This window comes from Aethalodelphis obliquidens, unplaced genomic scaffold (assembly GCF_003676395.1).
Source record: "Aethalodelphis obliquidens isolate GAN/ISIS:26980383/991018 unplaced genomic scaffold, ASM367639v1 scaffold34, whole genome shotgun sequence".
Taxonomy (NCBI): domain Eukaryota; kingdom Metazoa; phylum Chordata; class Mammalia; order Artiodactyla; family Delphinidae; genus Aethalodelphis; species Aethalodelphis obliquidens.
The window spans coordinates 418,233-430,551 of NW_020837978.1; the positions used below are offsets into that span (position 1 = coordinate 418,233).

Here is a 12,319-nt window from a genome sequence, read left to right on the forward strand (position 1 = left end):
AAAAAAAAAGAAAGGCCCAAAAAAAAAAAAAAAAAAAAAAAAAAAAAAAAAAGAATTAGGAAAAAAAGATATTATCCTAAATATATATTATTGCATGAAAACAAAGTTTCATTTGTCTCATTTTAAAAAAATTAACTGAGTAAATTTAAAGATCCAATTGGCTTTATTCAGCAATTCATGAATTGGGCAATACCCCATCTAGCAAATAGAAAGGCGGTCCTCCTCAGAGCTGTACCCAGTGTAAGACTTCTGCAGGCAGAAGGGGCTGGATAAAGAAGTTACCAGCATAGAGCTGTTTCAGGCAAGGTCACCTTCCTCCGGGGAACAGCAGGGATTACCTCACTGTCCTGACCAGGCAATTTCAGACTGACTGGTTAAGACTATCTTCCTGGGAAAGACTGAAACTGCAATTAAATTAGGTATTAAAGTCTCAGTTTGGTGACATGGGTTTTAGCACAAGTGCTTCCATTTGGGGCCTGTTGTCTCTTTTTTTAATAGTCTCGACTTGTCAAATCTTTACCATGAAATAAGCCAATATGACTGCTGACAATATAATAACTACAGTAAACAGGCATGCCAAAATCAATGTAGATTTTCACAAAAGGTCAAGGAATCAACTGTCAGCTTAAATTGGTTACTTTTATTAAAATTGTTATACATGACAGGATGTCACTTAACTCCCAGATTCCTTTACATAAGCAGAGCTGGATTAATTTGACCCAAATTTTGTATAATAGCTTTCCCAATTTCTAAAAATGCATCAACTTTGTCACTTATCTTGAAATTTCTGCTTTACTTCCCTAGCTCTATCTCAAAAGAAACTTCTCCAAGGCCACATATCTTGGCACAGCGAAAGCAAAATCACCCCAGCACTCAGCAGTGCCATGAGCCTCGGGGATCAAACAGGGAGACAGCGCAGGCGGAGGCTGCAGCCCAGCTGGGAGGGATCGAAGCTGCTCGTTCTTAGGAGAAACTCTGGGCACAATCCCGGCATCCGAAAGAAAGTAAAGTAAACAGTCGTGCTCTCTCCCATCCACCCTGTTAGCAGCCTCTCGGCTGAGGGAGACCACACACTCGGACCACACAGCGCCGGCTCAACTCGCACGCAACGTCCAACAGCTGTCACTCGGGGCCCGGAGCAGAGGGGGAAGCGGGGAGGGAAGGAGAGGGGAGGGGAGAGGAGAGAGATGGGAGGGGGGGAGCGGGGGGGAGGGAGGAGGGGATGGAGAGCCAGAAAGGGAGAGAGTCAGGGCAGCGAAGAGTGGTTTCCCTGAGAAAACAAGCCAGTCCCGGCCTTGTGTGGCCTTGACCTGTACTCCCCCAACCAATTTAGTAGCTGATGAAGGATTAACAAAGCATCCATTTAACATCAATTAACCTCCTATCCATCACAGGTCAAAAGAGAAAATTACCATTATAAAAGCATTTCATTAAAATAAAGACAAACGTATTTTCTTATAATCTATAATATATACTTAAATAATGCATTTTCTTTTAGATTTATATTACGTTGGTTTTAACCCGCCTGCCTCTTTTCCTCTAATGAAGCCCATAGCATGAATATCAAGTGTTTCTGCAACAGAGGTCAGAAAATTTTAATTTTATAATTTTCCCATATTTCACTGTGGCACAATCTTTAATTTTCCAAAAGACTTATTGATACAAAAAAACACAGTAAATTATTTTTTACATAATTTCAGGCTACATGTACATAGAAAAAAATAACAAGTAGCAGCATTTGGGGGGAAAAAACAGAAAACGTAACCACCAAAGTAGCTTTAAAAGGATTAAACCAAAATTTTTTACTATTTAGTGAGGAAGAATTTTGATTGGAATAGCAGACAAGAAATCTGAACAAAACGAGTGATCAGGTGTTCTTTCACTGTCAGGTACCCAGAGGCCCAGCTCAGCTAAAGGGATTAGGCCAGGAGTTGGAAAAACAGAAGTTCTGACTCACTGAAGACTTGGAGAACCTTCAGCAAATAGGCCAAGGAAAGCCTCCTGATGCTGAAGCACTATTTTCTGAGGTCAGGCCGTAGAAAAGTGAGTTTCCCCCGCAAACCACCAAATCATAGTAATAATAAACTCCCAAACTCCCTCCGCCGCCACCACCCCCCCCCCCCCCCCCCCGCCTCCACCCCCATGCTACTCAAATGAGCATCACCAGGGAGCAAATCAGGAAGGGGGACTCTCAGCAGCCCAGCCCGACCCACTAATACACATCTAAGCCATTCTGTGCCCAGGAGTGTCTGAGAAGCACTCGGTAGACCTATCCTGCCCAGAGCCGCCCTGGATCCAAAGGACCCCCAGAAAAATCTGGTTGCAGAGCTGCCTAATGAGTCTGAAAAATAAAATCATACTCAACTAGACTCTTGGGCCACCCACCAACAGACCCAAACTGCAGAATTCACATCTTCCTGGAGCCACTTCAACCTATCCTAGGATAGACCTGCCCCCCACGGCAAGGCACGGCAGGGGCAGCTGGCCCCAGAGGGATCTCCCAGAGACCTGGGGAAAAGTCTCTGAGAATGGTGATTTACCTCCTTCTGTCCTCTGTAAACTCTACTGTTCCTGAGCAAGGTCAAGTTCTATCACACTGCCACACCCTCCACCATCTCAAGCTCAGGGTGGGACAAGTCTCAGACACAAGGTCCTGAACTCCTGTCCAGTGTCCCAAGTTAATCATCTCCCTCCTGCTCCGTCTCAAAACCATGGTTAACAAAAACAGAGTCATGCACAAATCTGAAAGAATCCGTGGGGTACCAAGTGTACTAAGAAGGCTCCTGAGGTCTCAGAAGGGATGTCAGCAGAAGAGCTGGACAGACAAGAGAGAAAGCATCCTTGCTTTCCCAGCTCTCCTTATACCTCTTTCCCTTATTACTCCCATAAAGAAAGTATAACTGAGGTATACTGGGTTTTTTAATGAATGTATAAGTTTCAACTCATTTGGGGAGAAAAAATCCAATGATTTAAAAAATATAACTGATAGGGCTTCCCTGCTGGCGCAGTGGTTGAGAGTCCACCTGCCGATGCAGGGGACACAGGTTCGTGCCCCGGTCCGGGGAGATCCCACATGCCGCGGAGTGGCTGGGCCCGTAAGCCATGGCCGCTGAGCCTGTGCGTCCGGAGCCTGTGCTCCACAACGGGAGAGGCCACAGCAGTGGGAGGCCCGCGTGCCAAAAATAATAATAATAATGTTTGGAGGTACGGTATTAAAGGGAGAGAAGGTACACAAGGCGACTAGCAGGGAATGCTGGAAGCCAGACAGTCCACAGGGAAAGCCTGACAATTCCACCCTCCAGAGCTCCCACACACCTCATCTGTCACATAAATACTTGATTACCCAGCTATTCCCTTAAAACAAGCACTGGATTCCATCTTAATTAGAAGAGTTTATTAAAACACTCCTTTATTTCCCAGAAACTATAAACTCTCTGCCTCAGCAGGCTAAGTCTCCTCCTAGGGGACAATTACCTTCACTACATTTCAAAGCAAAAAGCTGTGGGTCCAAAGGTGACTGGTCCTCTAACTCATGCCACTGGACACTGATGACATATCAAAAATGAAACAGAACAGTGCAAATCCATCCCCTCTACCACCACCCTTCAAAAAAGAAACGTAAGAGCAAAAACGTCCAAGAAGATACACTACTTATTGGAAGGAAGAAGGAGAGTGCTTCATGTCAAAGCACGGCATTATTCGTTCGTCAAGTCTATTGCCAGCTGTCCCCATGTCCCTACCACTTCCTCTTTACTAGATCCACATGGGGTGGACACAACATAACTTCTTGATATTTTAGGAAATGTAATTTTTTAGGGAAAAAAATGCCAGGTCCCCCTGGAAAGACAGGTCACCTGGACAATACTGAAAAGGTCATTATCAAATAAAACAGATTTCTATTTGTTTAATGGACCCAGAAGATTTGAGATATATAGAGAGACTAGTTACCCAGCACCTCAAAAGATGACAGTGTCAGATTCCCATCCCTAAGAAAAACAAAGAGGGGACTTCCCTGGCGATCCAGTGGTTAAGACTTCGCCTTCCAATGCAGGGGGTGCGGGTTCTATCCCTGGTGGGGGAGCTAAGATCCCACATGCCTCGCGCCAAAACAAAATACAAAAACAGGAGCAATATCTGTAACAAATTCGATAAAGACTTTAAAAATGGTCCACATCAAAAAAATCTTTATTAAAAAAGAAAGAGAAAAACAAAAAAGATGCAGATAAACCGGGATCTGAAACGAGGGAGTACCCTCAGATTGTTCAGTCAAAACAAGTATCTATTAAGCATCGGTTGGGTCTCTGGCACTACACTAGGGAAATGACAGGAACAAGACCTAGTGACAAGGGGGTCCCAGGTGACCTTGGCCTTCAGCAGAGTGGTGGGCACCTAACCAGACAGCAGTGGGGTGACTGATGCAGCGTATGAACAACTATTTAAGAAATCTGGCTGGAAGGGAAGGAGAGAGAAACTTTAACAGGTGAATGTGAAATCAGAGGAGGATGCTACCTTTTTATTGTTGTTTTTCTATTTTGCTTTGCTGCTGTCTGTCTAAGCACGTTTAAAGGCTGACTGGAAGGAGCCTTTAGCAAGAGAGGAACACTGAGTGAAGTGCTCCCAAAGGCAGGAGTGCAGGGGTACAGGGATCCGTCCTGGGGTAAAGGCAACCACTTTCAATGTAACTGGGAGGAGGAAAAGTTCTGGAAGAGAGCCCAGGGTTCTCCTCTGAGAGCTCTCACAGTTCTCAGGTGGCAAGATTATCTGCTTAGTAGAGACTGATTATGTGTAAGGATGAGAGGTTTGACAAGAGTAGAAAATGCTTAAAATAGATTCTGCAGAGAAGCAGCAAGTGGCTAACAAAGAAAACTCTAAAAAACTCTTTGATGGCCACTTGCAAGTGGTGACCACAGATTTATAGGGGTACAAATCTAGACGCTATGATTTTCCCCTTCTGGTCTCAGAACCTCAGTTCAAGCATTTAAAAAAGGCAAAGAGTTGAGATGGTCCAGGACTGATAATCTGTCGGCCAGATGCCACAGAAAGATGAGGGAGGACACAACTGAGCATCCTGGTAGAAGGGTGACGGAATATCGGGTAAAGGAGCAGAGGGAGGTAACTGAGTGAGGGTCAAAAAGACAAGAGACTGCCAGCAAAGAGTGGATGGTCTGAGCTCCGGATTTCAGAGGTGAACCAGTCTCAGGTTGGGGCACCTCTGTCCTGCTCCCCCAGCCCCCAGCACCACACCTCTGGCAGCAGCCACCCCTCCGCCGAGGCTCCAGCTGGGGCAGCTCTGCTTTCTCCTTTGCCCCCTCCAGCTGTTTAGTAGCCCTTTGGGCCTCACTATCCCGTTTGTTCCCTCACTCTGCCCACACCTCTGCAAGTTGTTTCTTTATTTAAATCTCATTATTTGAACCATCTGGCATGAATTCTGATTCCTGACACCCAGATATGTCAATCACATGGGGCTTTCATTAAAATTAAACTAAAACCAAATATTCCTTGCTTTTTACCTTGTTTTGTCTTTCAGTAAAATTATAATACAACAAAAGTTAAAATCATATACCCCGCACTTTACAAGCGGATATGGCCGTAAAAAATGCACCAAAGCTTACAGATGAAACTAAAGGTCGAGCCTGTCGAAGGTGGCACAGCTAGCAAGTAGCAGAGGCAGAGCTCAGTCAGCGCTGCACAAGGACTTCTGAAAGCGAACTGGTGCCAGACAGCACCACAGGTCGTGGCGAGGACCCGCCTTGCACAGCTCACATCCTAACTAAGATCCAGGTTTCCTAAGTCCCAGTGTCCACTGCTCTTTCCATCCTGGCACCAAGACTGACTGTAAGTGGCAACTAGTAAGTAGAAGGAATTACTCAAACCCAAACCGAAAATTAAGCAAACTGTATAGTCCACCCCAGTCTTAACTGCTACCAACAGTATTAAAGGATGTTAATGAAGCTTTTGAGCAAACCTAATACAATTTTCCAGGAAAAAAAAGCCTCGTAAGTCAGTTCCAAACTCCTCTGCCTGAAGTTCAAGGAACTCCATAATCCAAAATGCACTCACTTCCCAGCCTATGGGCCTCTGTCTCTCATAAGCCACCCAGACGTTCACATGCCTTCTCTCGGAAGGGCCAAATCCTCCCCCATCAAGTTCTGATCTCCATGAAGCCTTCCCAATTGCTCCAACCCCAAAAGATCCTTCCCCCCTCTGAATTCCTGCTGTACTTACACTGAATACTGCAGCTTAGTTCTTGGCTATTTAATGGAGAGGGCAAAAATATCCCCTTTCTGAATACAGACTAATTTTATTTCTAACATGTGTCAGGCATATGCTAAAATTGGGATACAAAAATGACTAAGGCTAATCCCTGTCTGGCAAGAGCTTAGTCTGTTGACAGACGTGTAAATACCAACAATAGCTACAACCCCTAAGATACCACAGGACAGGACAAGCGCTAAGTGGTTATAGGATTCACTGAGTTGGAAAATTTCAAAGCAGGAAGAACTCTGAGATAATCTAGTTTTATATATCCTCAGGTACAAGGAAACGGAAGCCCAAAAAGGCTGCTAAGTAGCTCAGCCCATGCTACAGAGCAGGTGGTGGTAGCACACGGACCAGTAAATGGTGCTTCGACTCCATAATTTTCAAACTGAGGTCTAAGGATACCTACAGGTGTGTCCACAGAGATGCAGCATTTCTCTACAATTACTGTAAGCTTGTGTTTGTATCAACAATTCTTTCCAATCGGCATAAACATGCACAGAATCATGAGAGTGTAACTAACACTTCCACCTTGCGGTCTCACCAGGCACTCCCGGGGATCCAGGAACACCTTCCCCAGCGTCTGAGAACAATCAAGGCCCTAGCATTCTGCTCAGCAGAGTGACGGACGTTACTTCCCACCCCAGTCAATTTACAATCCTCTCTACCCAACACGGGCCTAAAACCCACGCACTCGGAAAACATGTAAGCTCTCCTCTGTGGCAGGCGCTGAACTAGGAACCCTGGCGAGACGACAGGAGTAAGGTGGAGAACGGGTGAACAGTAATGCAGAGGCTAACTGTACAACCAGCATTTCCTACATGGCCTCAGGTTGCCGGGCCCAGCACTGGAAACTGGCCGCAGTGCTTTATTAAAAGGCTGCCTGTGCAAAAATTTTAAGTACTAGTCCCCCTTCCCATTAGAGTCACACAGCACGGGCTCTCCAGTATTTGTGGGATGAATGAAAATTCGACTTAGCATGCTGGTAAACCGTCTTTTAGAGAGGTAACTTTCAACACGATATTCAGCTCGGGAAATTAAATGCCTGACAAGAAGAAAAAAATCATTTTCTGAAACTTCCAAGAATTGTTCCAAGTTGCGCTGGGGGGCCCTCTGTTTAAAACTACTAGACTTCTACTGAACCAGACAGAAGAGAGCATCTAAGTACCAAGCACGCATCGCCCTCTTTCCATCACCCCTGTGGATCCACCACGTTGGACACACAGGCTCCCCGGGAAGCTTCCGGCTGTCAGTTCCTGTCGTTACACCAAGCCTGCCCAGAACGTAAGCAGAGCATCGTCAGGCATTCGAGGAGCGGTGCGCACACCCTCAGCGAGAAGGAGCTTTTCAATACAGCGCATCCAGGTGACTTACTTAAGCGTTCTAAAACACTTTGTTAAAGCTTTCCTTGCAAGTTTACTCAGATTCATTAAAAGAAAGAAGAAAAATGAAAAGAAAGGCACACGTTTCTCAGACTCGCTAGCAGGAGCGGTCGCCTATTTCCCCTCCGAGAGAAGCGCCTGCGCGCGGTTTCCCGCCCGCCTGAGCACGCCCCGGCTTCACTGGGGGAGCGCCGGCGTCCGGGCGCGGCCGCCAGGCAGCCCGCGCTGAGACTGACGGCTAGGCGCGCCGCCACGATGAGCTCCGTCTAGCCGGCCGTCAAGTGGGGATAACGCAAGCGATCCGGAGGCAAGGCGACGGGCGCTAGTAAACGCTCGGCGCAGCTCTCCAGTGACGCGACCGAGGAGAACAAGCAACACCGGCCTCTTGACTTCGCTCCCCGCCAGTGAACCCCGCAACCCTACGCTGGGACAGGTAAGCAGGCGCTCCAGGGAGCAGTGGAGGCCAGCGGCCACCCGCCCCCGCGGCTCGGCGCTCCGAAGGCGCACGCCGGGAGCCGGGGCGGGGCTCCGAGTCCCCAGCAGGGGCCCCGGACGGCGGGGAGGGGGCGGGGCTCCGGGACCCGCGCAGGGCCCCTCCGCACGGTCGCGGCTGCAGGGCGGCGCGGGGCTGACGGCGGCCCCGGCCGGCCTCAGCCAAGGCCTCACCGCCCCCCCGCCCCACACCTACCTGCAGGCCCGCACGGACAGGGCCCCGCGCTCCACCAAGGGCTCCCTGGCCGCTGCCGCCCCGCCGCCAACGCCCTCACTTCCGCCACCGGAGCGCCGAGGGCGTCGATCCGCCACGCAGTCGAGCGTCGAGCGCCCGACGGCCGAGCCCCAGGGGCGGGGTGGGGGCGGGAGTTGGGAGACGGATGGGAGCGGAGCACCCGTCCGCGACCCCGGTTCCTCAGGAGCCTCAGGCTGAACCTCCGCGTCTGGGCGGCAGGCGACGCGCAGGCCGGAATGCCATGGTGCTCGCGGCCGGGACCCCTGAGCGTGGACAGTGCTCGGGTTCGGTGGGCGGGCGCTGCCGGGAGCCGGCCTCCGACATAGAAAGGCGGCCCACCCGGGCCCGGCCAGGAGGAACCGGCTGCCTGACAGGGAGCGGCCGCCGCGGGCCGGCCGGAAGTGACGCGCAGCCCCGAGCGCTGCGGGACGGAAGAGAACGCGCTCTTCCGGCCACTCGGTTTAGTGCGGAAGGAGTCGCGCGTTGTATGTACCAGGGGTGAGGGCTGGCTGCGCTTCTGCTTCCCCGCCCCTCCTCTCCGCTCGCCTGTGCGGGTTACTCCAGCCGACGGGCCGGCCTGTTTGCTCCGGGGCCTGGGAGTGTGTATCCGTGGTGACGGCTATGGAACTGCGCGCTGCGTCCGCCCTTCCGGACGCGGAGGCCGAGGTCCAGCCGGGGAACGGGGCCTTCCCTCCCGGAGGCCAGGCAGCCACTGGGTGGCAAGCGGATTTTCTCAGACCCAGATGCAGATCCGGGTTCGGGTTAGTCCTCCCTGCCTGCAGGGCTCTGGCAGTCATCACTGTGCAGTTGCTCACTGTGTCTGATTTATCATCAGGGGGCTTCCCGTGATATCACCTGGGACAGGGACCCGTTTGAGAGTGAAAGAGGTATGACAGAGGGGCCAGTACCGCAAGATGCACTGGGTCTGCCCTACTTCACACACCCAGAAGGTGCCACCCTCGTAGAACACTAGCACGGCCTCAGGGGCACAACTGTAGCTCTGGCCGGGGATAACGTTTTGCGGGGGTGGGATGCTGTGCTATGGGATGCAAGGTGTATTGTGAACCTCATACCAGCGTACGGTGCTGCGTCCCCAGTAGAGCCCTGGCTCCTGCGGCAGGGAAGGATGCTCCTCCAGGGGACACAAGGTTCCACTCAATCTAAAGACCTCTCCTCCCCTGGGCTCCTCATACAGGCGACAAAAAAAAAAAAAATGACCTTTATGATCAGTAGGAAATAGGGGCAGGGAGGATTACTTCTGGACTCAGGGCACTCGCTGAATATCTTTTCCGTGCCTGGTGATAGCAGCAAATGGATAACGCAGCACCCCTGGCCTGACAGGGGTATGGCAACCAGGGGCTCAGACCCCACAGGGACGAAACAAGCAACATCATCAAGCAGGCAACCTAGGCCAGCAGGAGTGCTGCTGGAGAGTGAGGGACATCCGGAACGAGTGATAAAGGAGGAAGATGCTGAGAACCTCTGTGGCCCCAGGACTAACTGCAGCAGGAGCCCACAGCTCAGCCTATCAGCACTCCTGGTGCGGGTGTAACTCCGTGAGGCACCAGTGACGGGACCAGGTGAACACAACAGGGTGTAGCAGTGCCTACCAGAGCCCACCCGTACCCCCTCTGCTGCCCCTCTGCTCTCTGGCACCTGCCGCTGTGCCTTGGGTCTTTCTTCCTGGACACGTGGTAGGCTGGAAGCACTGGAGAGTTTCCTGGCCCGGAAGCAGGCTTCAGCCAAAGACGGGCGAGGAGTTGGTGTGGAGCTGCCGGGGCAGCTGGGAGGCACGGTATGCAGCGTGCCCAGAGCTGCCCTCGAGGCTGGGCCCCAGTACCCTCAGGACCACCTTCACCGACACCTCCACTTGCTTCCTCCCCTTTCCCACCTGGCTTCCCCATCCCCTCCTGATGTTTCCTGGTATCACCTCCCAAGTTAAATTCGAGCCTGGAAACCATATCGCAGGGTCAGCTTCCGGGGGAGTCCAGCCAAGACAGGCGTTATCACAGAAAAATAAGCAGCCTATTTTTATTATAATTTGAATACCTTTACGTGTTGAATTGCACACCTATATTAGAGAAATACATCCTGAGAAAAAGAAGGTAACGTTTTGGACAAACGTTCGCAGTTGTGGGACTTGGCGTGACTTCGTTTTTCTCCCCTTTACCTCGGAAGGAGTGCTTCCGTGTGCAGTAACTCAGCTTTCCCAGGATCATTCACTTTAAACACAGGAAGCACGAGTCAGTGGCCTGAAGCACAGGTCGGCAGTGGTACCCTGCCTCACAGTGAAACTGAACCTGTTTCTCGTCTCTCCTTTGCTCTCGGCGATGCATCGTTTCCCAAGTCAGGCGATCCTGCCATTAAGCTGGTATGAATGACTCTTGAGGACTCACAGGTCTTTCCTGGATCAAAAAAATGATAAATAATACTGTATCCCTGAGACAGAAACACTAGAAGAAGAAAGAGAGTCTTTTGCTAATATAAAAATTACTGGTAGTGTTTCTTTTTTCTTAAACTTCTGGTCCACATTCTGAAGCCAGCTGGCAAATGTTAGTGCAATACGTGCAGAAGCTGGCCGGAAATTAAATCATTAAACCCAAAATTGCTGTAGTAGCTGCTGAGGCAATGAAATATCACTGTAGAGCTTGTGTTTGCAATTCTGCATCAGATTTCGTTTGTCCTAGAGAGGAAAAAATCACTTTGAAACATGGAATTCCTTTGGTTTCAGTCTTAGCAAACACTGTGATGGCACAGCTCCCCATTCTGTAGATGTTTTTTACATTAAGTGAACACCTGAAGTGTTTCATGCTACATGGTATATCAGTCTGGAATGGACCATAGTTAGTACAGATTCTAATCCTCGAAACAACTATATTTTGCCATATCTAGTGATCCTTTTTACCAAAGACTGACGATGGTTTGATGTGTTAACGCACAGCTTAACAAAGCCCCTTGATGGCAAATTCCTGTCTCCATTGTAGATACCACAGGGCCTTACACAGCAGGTATTCAATACATCAGGCCAGCCACTCAGTAATAGCACTAACCACAACCTAAGTCAGTGTTGAGTGGAAAACGAAAAGTTAACAATCATAACGATACATCATGATAGTGGCAGAGTTGGGGGAGACGGCTGTTTCTAGCAGTCAATTTCAGAACGTGCTTTATGGTCACTTAGAGGCAAACGTGAGCCCAGTTTACTGTGTCCATCTTGACAATGTATGAATTGCTGAGAGGTTTCATCGAATACCACCCAGCTTTGTCATTCTTTGCTGGAGTCTTTTATGATTTAAGATCACAAGGACAATTTGAAATCCTCCAAGGTTGTGACAGTTATGACGTTGTTTTAGCAATTCTCAGATTGGGCCTGTTGGTTGAGGAATCTGGCTACCCTGTACTCCTAGCAGATGCCTTTGTGTGGACTTCAGCAGCTGTATTTCTTGTCAGCTTCAAAGCGCTGTATCTGCAAAGGCCTCAGAATAAATGTCTCCAATTCTACAGCAAAGCAGAGCCCTTGTGTTTTTCTGCTTACCTTCTCTTTGCATATTTTGTTAAGCACCCTGTAAATAAAGCTGGGTCTGCGCAAGGATGCCGTGTTTCCACAGCGTTACCCCGTTGCTGCCACCAGCACAAAGACGCAGCTGTGTTTATTCCGGGGTCTCTCCCGGCTGTCTGTAGGTGGTCTGGAAGAGGACAGATTGAGGACAGTCACTGGCTGCCAGAGACATGAGAGGTGTGGCACCTGGAGAGAGGGAACAGGGTTGGAGTGAGGCCTCCCTGCCCTGCTAGGCCCTGCTGCTGCTGAGGTTCTGTGACTAGGAATTTAGACCTCTTTATGTTCTAAATGAAGGACTTATCGCTGAATGAAAGGTAGCATTAATTTGTTTTAAATTGCTAGGCAGCATTAGGGGGTTGGGAGCTTTTTTGTTTGTCTTGGGTTTTTGAGTGT

At 49.6% G+C, this 12,319-nt stretch overlaps 1 protein-coding gene across 7 annotated transcripts in view; it reads right to left on the reverse strand.

Annotated features, from left to right (window-relative positions):
• The window catches only part of EXOC2 (exocyst complex component 2), a 156,459-nt gene extending 147,697 nt beyond the window's left edge, over positions 1-8,762 (reverse strand). For 2 of the 7 annotated variants that reach the window (XM_027128215.1, XM_027128218.1), the window contains exon 1: positions 8,329-8,762. The gene's annotated coding sequence lies outside the window, so the exon portion shown is untranslated. The remainder of the gene's footprint in view (positions 1-8,328) is intronic. The other 5 variants (XM_027128217.1, XM_027128219.1, XM_027128213.1 and 2 more) reach the window with 4 other exon arrangements.
• Between the last annotated feature and the right edge of the window lie 3,557 nt (positions 8,763-12,319).